The sequence below is a fragment of the Zea mays genome, chromosome 9 (assembly GCF_902167145.1).
Source record: "Zea mays cultivar B73 chromosome 9, Zm-B73-REFERENCE-NAM-5.0, whole genome shotgun sequence".
Classification (NCBI taxonomy): Eukaryota; Viridiplantae; Streptophyta; class Magnoliopsida; order Poales; family Poaceae; genus Zea; species Zea mays.
In genome coordinates this window covers 94,315,757-94,323,675 of record NC_050104.1, presented here as the reverse complement: position 1 = coordinate 94,323,675, position 7,919 = coordinate 94,315,757, and the positions used below count along the sequence as shown (strand labels likewise).

The 7,919-nt window shown below is 46.8% G+C and overlaps 1 pseudogene across 1 annotated transcript; it reads left to right on the top strand.

Annotated features, from left to right (window-relative positions):
* Positions 1–549: 549 nt before the first annotated feature.
* Positions 550–2,313, top strand: LOC103638679 (heme oxygenase pseudogene; annotated as a pseudogene). The gene is made up of 4 exons (NR_163844.1): positions 550–1,296; positions 1,400–1,631; positions 1,764–1,871; positions 1,996–2,313. The product of NR_163844.1 is annotated as a heme oxygenase pseudogene (transcript).
* Positions 2,314–7,919: the final 5,606 nt, after the last annotated feature.

Here is a 7,919-nt window from a genome sequence, read left to right as displayed (position 1 = left end):
CAGCATTATTGCTAACCATGTCAAATCTGATCCGAAAACTTATATTAGATATTTGAACTTGTAAACCATCTTAATTTTAAGTTTGCTGACTACAAAGTTTTAGATCTCTTTAAACTCTACATTTTTGTATGAAGTCTGTCTTAATCCGATCTCATATGGAAAGATATGTTTTTTTTTAAAAAAACAACTATCGTTCCCGGTTGAAGCCATGATCCGATAGTAGTAGGTTATGCTTCAACGAACATTGATACTGCATAGTTTATCACTATCGATTGAATCCAAAATCAATAATTGTAGTCCAGCTATTACTGCAGGCTTGTCCTATCACTTGCTTAAAAAACCTGAAAACTCTGTGACCACAACATGAAGAAGGATGATTGATGGAGACCTGTCTGTGTCTCACATCTCCCATGGTCCCACTCCTACCCGAGGCCTGATCGTCGACTCGTCGTTGAGAGACAACCTGTCAGAGAAAGCACTCCCGTCCCCTGCATGCGAATCCTCCTGTGATCCTGTGATCACTCGATTCCCGCCTCGATTCCCATGCTACGCGTCTTCTCGTTTCCGCGTCTTCGGTCCCTCCTCCCTCCCGCGCACGCCGCACGCCACTCCGCACTGTCGGCGCTCAAACACAGCGCTCCAATGGCTGCCACCGATGCCTTTCCCCCGCTGGCTATAAGAGCGGGCCACAGCTCTCACCGCCACATGCCACCCGCATTGCTCTCAACCTCGGTCAACGATCGTGCCTCGTGAATTTGCTCTCCGATCTGAAGCAGTAGTACACTACTAACCTGGCCTGTCCCTGCCCGTGTGGTGTTGTTGATCGTGTTCCATCCATCCAGCACTTTGGCACCATGGCGCCCGCATGGCTCTCCGTTCCCAGCGCCGCCCTCTCCCTCCTCGACGGCCAGCGTCCCCGCGAGTGGGAGTGGCTTCCGCTCCGAACCGCCTGCCCGAGCGGTGGCCGTCGTGTGCGTGTGCCGTGCCGCCGGCCCAGGACGACCGGGTTTTCTGTCGCGGCGCAGAGGAGGCTGGTCGTGGCGGCGGCGGCGATGGAGATGACCCCTGCCGCGGGAGAAAAGGAGGCGGACGCCCCGTTCACCGAGGAGATGCGGGCGGCGGCCATGCGGCTGCACTCCAGGGACCAGGCCAGGGACGGCAAGAAGGAGGCGCCCCTGGAGCCGCCCGTCGCCAAGTGGCAGACCACCGTCGAGGGGTACCTCCGCTTCCTCGTCGACAGCAAGCTCGTCTTCCAGACGCTCGAGGCCATCGTCGACCGCGCCGTCGTTCCCTGGTGTGAGTGCAGTGCGGTGCTACTCTTTTCGTCGGTGTCTTTTCGTACAGTACAACGATGCTGCGTGCGTGCTTGCTGATACCTACATTTGATACGTGTTTCCAGATGCCGAGTTCAGGGATACTGGTTTAGTGGTTTGGAGAGATCGGAGCCGCTCGGCAGGGATCTGGAATGGTTCAGGCAGCAAGGTCACGCAGTTCCGGAACCATCTGCTCCTGGCATTGCGTACGCTTCCTTTCTGGTAGAGCTGTCTGAGAAGAACCCCCCGGCGTTTGTTTGCCATTTCTACAACGTGTACTTCGCTCATGCTGCCGGAGGCCGAATCATCGGCAAAAAGGTGATGAACTGACGATGAGTGTAATGTCTGAAAACCATATGAAACGAAGAACCATCATTGTGCTTTCATCTTTTCTAATAATCAGTACTGCAGATTGTAAGTACTATGTTCTTTGGTCGTCAAACAAAACAGGTTGCTGAGAAGCTCAGTCTGCAGAAAGAGCTAGAGTTCTACGAATGGGAGGGCGATCTGTCGCAGCTGCAGCGGAATGTCCGGTCGAGGCTTAACCGAGTCGCTTCCGTAAGGCCTCCCCTGACTGAAGCTACGATTTGCCTTTTCGTTCTTGTGATTTGCGCCTTTCTCCTTCCGTTCGCCGGTTTGCTGAAACGAATATATGCATGCACCTGCTCTGTTCTGTTGCCAGGGTTGGTCTCGAGTAGAGAAGGACCGCTGCCTGGGCGAGATGGAGAAGGCGTTTACCTGTTCAGTTGACCTCCGCCGCCATATGTTTCCCTGCTGATCTAAAGTTCGTTCGTTGCCTGATGCGATGCGACCATAAACGTTGTCTGTCAGTTTCTGTTTACGTGTCCACTAGATCCACTGGATCCATGTTTAGTTACTATTGTCCAAGATATTTACTCCCTCCGTTTCGTTTTAGTTGTCGCTGGATAGTGCAAAATTGCACTGTCCAGCGACAACTAAAACGAAACGGAGGGAATAGTATTCAGCCACCCAAATCACCACCATTCGGCTTATTTAGAGCTAGTTTGGAAATCACATTTTTTGTGAGAGATTTTCATTTCCCAAGGGAAAATAAACTAATTTTCTTTCGAAAAATGGAAATCTCTTAGAAAAATGGATTTTCCAAACTAGTCTTAAGTAGTAGTACAAAAATTTACAACGTCTTCTTTTATCTAGGTCAAGGAACGGATTGACATGATTACATGTACGGTTAAAAGTGCAGACTGCAGAGGACTCACTACAGTAAAATAACAAACATCCGACGGTCAATTTATCTCCGACGGCTGCCTAAGAGGCCGTCGGACGTAAGCTTATGTCCGACGGCCACCTCTGGCTCTCGGAAATAGTGCCTTATGTCCGACGGCTGTCAGCGTAGCCGTCGGATATAAGCTTACGTCTGACGGCCGAGTCAATATCCGTCGGAGATAAGGTGTTTTAACGCGGACCCGGTCCCGCGCGCCGTTTCATTTTCACGCGCGCTCCATTTTCTCTCTGCCCGTCGCCGCCGTCGCCGCCCCGCCGCCCACTGCCCCGCCGCCCACAGCCCCGTCGCCGCCCCGCCCGCCGTCGACGCCCGCTGCCGGCCGCGGCCCCGCTCGTGCCGGTCGCCCCATCGCCCACACCGCCGGTGCTGCCCCGTCGCCGCCGGCCACATCTCCGCCCGCGCTGGAATTGCCCCGCCCCGCATTCTCTAAGTAAGTATTTTTAGTTTTATTTTGTATATATTAATATTGTTTTGTAGTTTCTATTTTTGTTATTAAATAATTAGTATGTTAAATAATGTTTATCTTATTATGTCTGATGGCCGAAATTTGATTATATGGCGAAATTTGATTTTGTAATTAATTTAGTTTGTTTTCGTTTAGTTAGTGGTGCTTAGATAATTTAAATTTTTAATTTCCGAGGGTAATTATTATGCCCTAGGAAATAAGGTCATTTTATATGATTTGTCACCCGTGATAATGTTATGTAGTGGTGTCTATATAATTTAAACTATTAATTTCCGAGGGTAATTATTATGCCCTCGGAAATAAGGTTATTTTATATGATTTAGGGTCCCGTGAAATTATTTTCCTTGTATTAGTGTGGTTTATTAGATTAGAGGCGTGATTAACTTAACTAATCAAGTTAACATCTCGTATCTAGTATGGAGGAGGATCGTCGATGGATGTATGAAGGTTGGAAGAAAAGAGGTGCTCTATCAAGTGAGTGGGTTGCCAAGACTGACGCGTTTCTCGACCGTGCTTTTGCTCGGTCAGAGACTAGAACCGATGTTAGGTGCCCTTGTAGCAAGTGTTGGAACATTTATTTTCTTGACAGGAGGACTATGTCGATAGATCTTTGCAAGAACGGTTATATGCTAGGCTATGAGGTGTGGGTGCACCACGGTGAGGACCCACCTCCTCGTATTGTATCAGAAGTTCAGTCACATGAAGAGGGGGACTACGATAGGATGGAAGAGATTCTTGACGATGTACGCCATGAGCTTCTAACCGTCGATTCGGAGAACCCCGATCAACCCACCGAGTATGAGGATCCAGCTACACCTGAGGTTCAGAAGTTCTTCGAGCTCCTTAAAGCTGCCGAAGAGCCATTGCATGAGCACACAAAAGTGACCGTCCTTGTATTTGTGACTTGACTTATGGCTATTAAGTCTAAGTTTGCATTCTCAAACAATTGTTACAAGGAGCTTTTGAACTTGATCAGTGATGTACTTCCGGAGAATCACAAGATACCAAAGGACATGTATCAGTCCAAAAAGTTGTTATCTGGGCTCGGTATGGACTACGAAAAAATCGATGTTTGTGACAATAATTGTATGCTTTTCTGGAAGGAGACCGCGGGTGAGAAGAAGTGTACTGTATGTGGTGAGCGTAGATTCGTTGAGGTTGAAAACGACGATGGTTTGACCGTGACTACGAAGATTGCACGTAAGCAGCTTCGTTACATGCCTCTTATACCTCGGTTGAAACATTTGTTCATCTCCAAAAATACAACCAGACACATGAGGTGGCACAAAGAAGGGGTACGTGAGAATCCAAATGTCATGGTGCACCCAGCTGATACAGATGCATGGAAGGCACTAGATGCTTTTGATTCTAGCTTTGCTGATGAAGTGCGGAATGTCCGCTTCGGTTTGGCAACAGATGGTTTCTCGCCATTCAATCTAACTGCAACGTCCTACTCATGTTGGCCTATCTTTGCTGTTCCATACAACCTTCCACCAGCTCTTTGCATGAAATATGAATTTATTTTCTTGTGTCTTGTAATACCTGGTCCGGATCATCCTGGAACAAAGATCGATGTGATGATGAGACCCCTGATTGAAGAATTGAAAATTTTGTGGGAAGGAGTTGAGGCGTACGATTGTTACAAGAAACATAAGTTCAACCTGAGAGCCGCGTTTTTGTGGTCTATTCATGATTTTATGGCTTATGGTATCTTTGCTGGATAGAGTTGTCATGGGATTTTGATATGTCCGATATGCGTTGAAGACACTTTATGCTTTCGACTAAAGTTTGGTGGAAAGATATGTTGCTTCGATTGCCATAAATGTTTTTTGCCAGAGGATCACCCGTTCAGGTTCGATAGGAACGCTTTTAAAAAGGACACGATTGTGACGAGGGGACCACCCAAGCGTCTAAGTGGTCCAGAGATTCTCGCGATACTTAATGATTTGAAACTAAACGAACATGGAAATCGTTTTGAAGGTTATGGAACCGAGCATAATTGGACTTACAAATGTGGTCTATGGGAACTCCCTTATATGAAAGCCTTGATTCTAATGCATAACATTGATGTCATGCACCAGGAACGAAATATGGGTGAAAGCATTATCACCACTTGCATGAATATCACTGACAAAACAAAAGACAACCCTAAGGCTAGAAAAGACTTGGCCTTAATCTGTAGAAGACCAACTATGGAGATAGGAGAGAATCAGAAGAAGCCACGTGCTCCTTTCAGTATTAAACCTAAAAGGAAGAAACAATTGATGAAATGGTTGAAAAACTTAAAGTTCCCAGATGGTTACGCCGCGGGCTTTAGAAGGTCTGTGAATTTGAAGACGGGCAAGTTTTCTGGGTTGAAGAGTCATGACTACCACATAATAATGGAAAGACTCCTTCCTGTTATGTTTCGTGGTTTTGTAAAAAATGATGTCTGGAAAGCATTAGCGGAGCTAAGCTACTTTTATAGACATCTTTGTGCTAAAGAAATAAAGAAAGAGACGATGGAGAAGCTTGAGCAACAAATACTGATTTTGGTATGCAAACATGAAAAAATATTTCCACCAGGTTTCTTCAATCCGATGCAACATCTACTTGTTCACCTACCATACGAAGCTAAGGTAGGAGGTCCTATGCAATATAGATGATGTATCACATCGAAAGGACACTAAAGAAGCTACGTGCAATGGTTGGTAATAAGAGACGAGTTGAAGGGTGCATCGCTGAAGAATTCAAATACAAAGAGATAGCATCGTTCATGGGCCTGTACTTTGCAGAGGAACATAATGTCAGTGCCCCTACGTTGCGGTATCATGTCGACGAGCCCCCTATCAGTGATATTGAAATTTTTCAATGGAGAGGCAAAACTGTAGGACCCAGCACAACATATTGTTTCACCAACGACGAATGGAAGACTGCTTTACTCTATATGTATAACAACATGGAAGAGATGAGTCAGTTTCTCCTGTAAGTGTAAACTTTATTTTAGTCATTGCCGCTAGAATTTTTGTTGTGATACTAAAAGGTTTGTTTCCTTGTACTAACAGGGAATTTGATTCTCAAAATTGCATCTCTGGCTGTGAACGTGACCAGATTCGTCGAGAGGGAAAATATGGGGGACTTAATTTCTTGTGTTGGTTTCGAGATTATGTAGATAAAAATGACAATATTGAGAGCACGTAGAGGGGGGGTGAATAGGTGATCCTGTAACACTTAAAAACTTAAGCCACAAAACTTGGTTAAGTGTTAGCACAATAACCGCCAAGTGGCTAGAGAGGAATCTTCAACAAAACACAATAACCAACAAGATCAATCACAGAGATGGCACGGTGGTTATCCCGTGGTTCGGCCAAGACCAACGCTTGCCTACTCCATGTTGTGGCGTCCCAACGGACGAGGGTTGCACTCAACCCCTCTCAAGCGGTCCAAAGACCCACTTGAATACCACGGTGTTTTGCTTGCTTTACTCAATCCCGTTTGCGAGGAATCTCTACAACTTGGAGCCTCTCGCCCTTACACTTGAAGTTCACAAAGAAGCACAGAGCAAGGGGGGATTAGCAACGCACACAAGACACAAGAATCAAAGTGTCAACACGCACACAAGTCGCAACAAGAGCTCGCAACACAACTCAATGAGTTCACAACTCCACTAGAGCTCTATATGCTGTCACAATGAAACAAATGCGCGGAATCGAGGTCTTGGTGCTTAGGAATGTTGTAGGAATGCTTGGTGTTCTCCTCCATGCGTTTAGGGGTCCCTTTTATAGCCCCAAGGCAGCTAGGAGCCGTTGAGAGCAATCTAGGAAGGCTGATCTTGCCTTCTGTCGACTGGCTCACCGGACAGTCCGGTGCACACCGGACACTGTCCGGTGCCCGATTTCCTTCCAAAAATGGCGCAGTCGACCGTTGGCAGCCTGAGAGCCGTTGGCGCACCGGACATGTCCGGTGCACACCGGACAGTCCGGTGCCCCCTTCTAGCCGTTGGCTCGGCCACGTGTCCCGCGCAGATTGCGCGGCCGACCGTTGGCCCGGCCGACCGTTGGCTCATCGGACAGTCCGGTGCACACCGGACAGGCCGGTGAATTATAGCCGTACGTCGCCGGTGAATTCCCGAGAGCGGCCACTTCGCTCGAGCCAGCCTGACGCACCGGACACTGTCCGGTGCACCACCAGACAGTCCGGTGCTCCCAGACTCAGCAAAGTCTTGGCTGCTCGAGCCAAGACATTTCCAATTGGATTTTTCCTGTTTCCAGCACTTAGACACAATACATTAGTCCATAAAACAATGTACTAAGTCTGAGAAACATACCTTTATTCTTGATTTGTACTTTGTCCACCTTTTTACACTTAGGAACTTATGTTGGACACTAAATCACCAAAATACTTAGAAATGGCCCAAGGGCACATTTCCCTTTCAAATATACACCCGGACCTTCGATAGTTATCCCTAGGAGCAGTAACTGGCAGACGTTATGGTCGGTATGATGTCAATGGTTTTAGATTCCGTTCCACAAGGTTCGAAGATGATCATCCTCTAGCAGCCACGACAAATTCCGGAGTTGTAACTAGAGCTGTCGATGATGAAGGGAAGGTGACTAATTATTATGGAGTCATTAATGATATAATCGAGTACAAGTTTTTTGGAGATAAACAACTCAAAGTGGTGTTCTTCTATTGTGATTGGTTTTCTCCAAATACAACGCGAGAAAATCAATATGGCATGGTGGAAGTCAAACACAACAATAGATTAAAAGGCCACGACACTATAATCCTTGCCCACCAATGCGAGCAGGTGTATTATATGACATATCCATCTAAGAAAAAGGGTTTGGTTGATTGGAGGGTAGTGTACAAAGTTAATCCTCGTGAACGACTATAT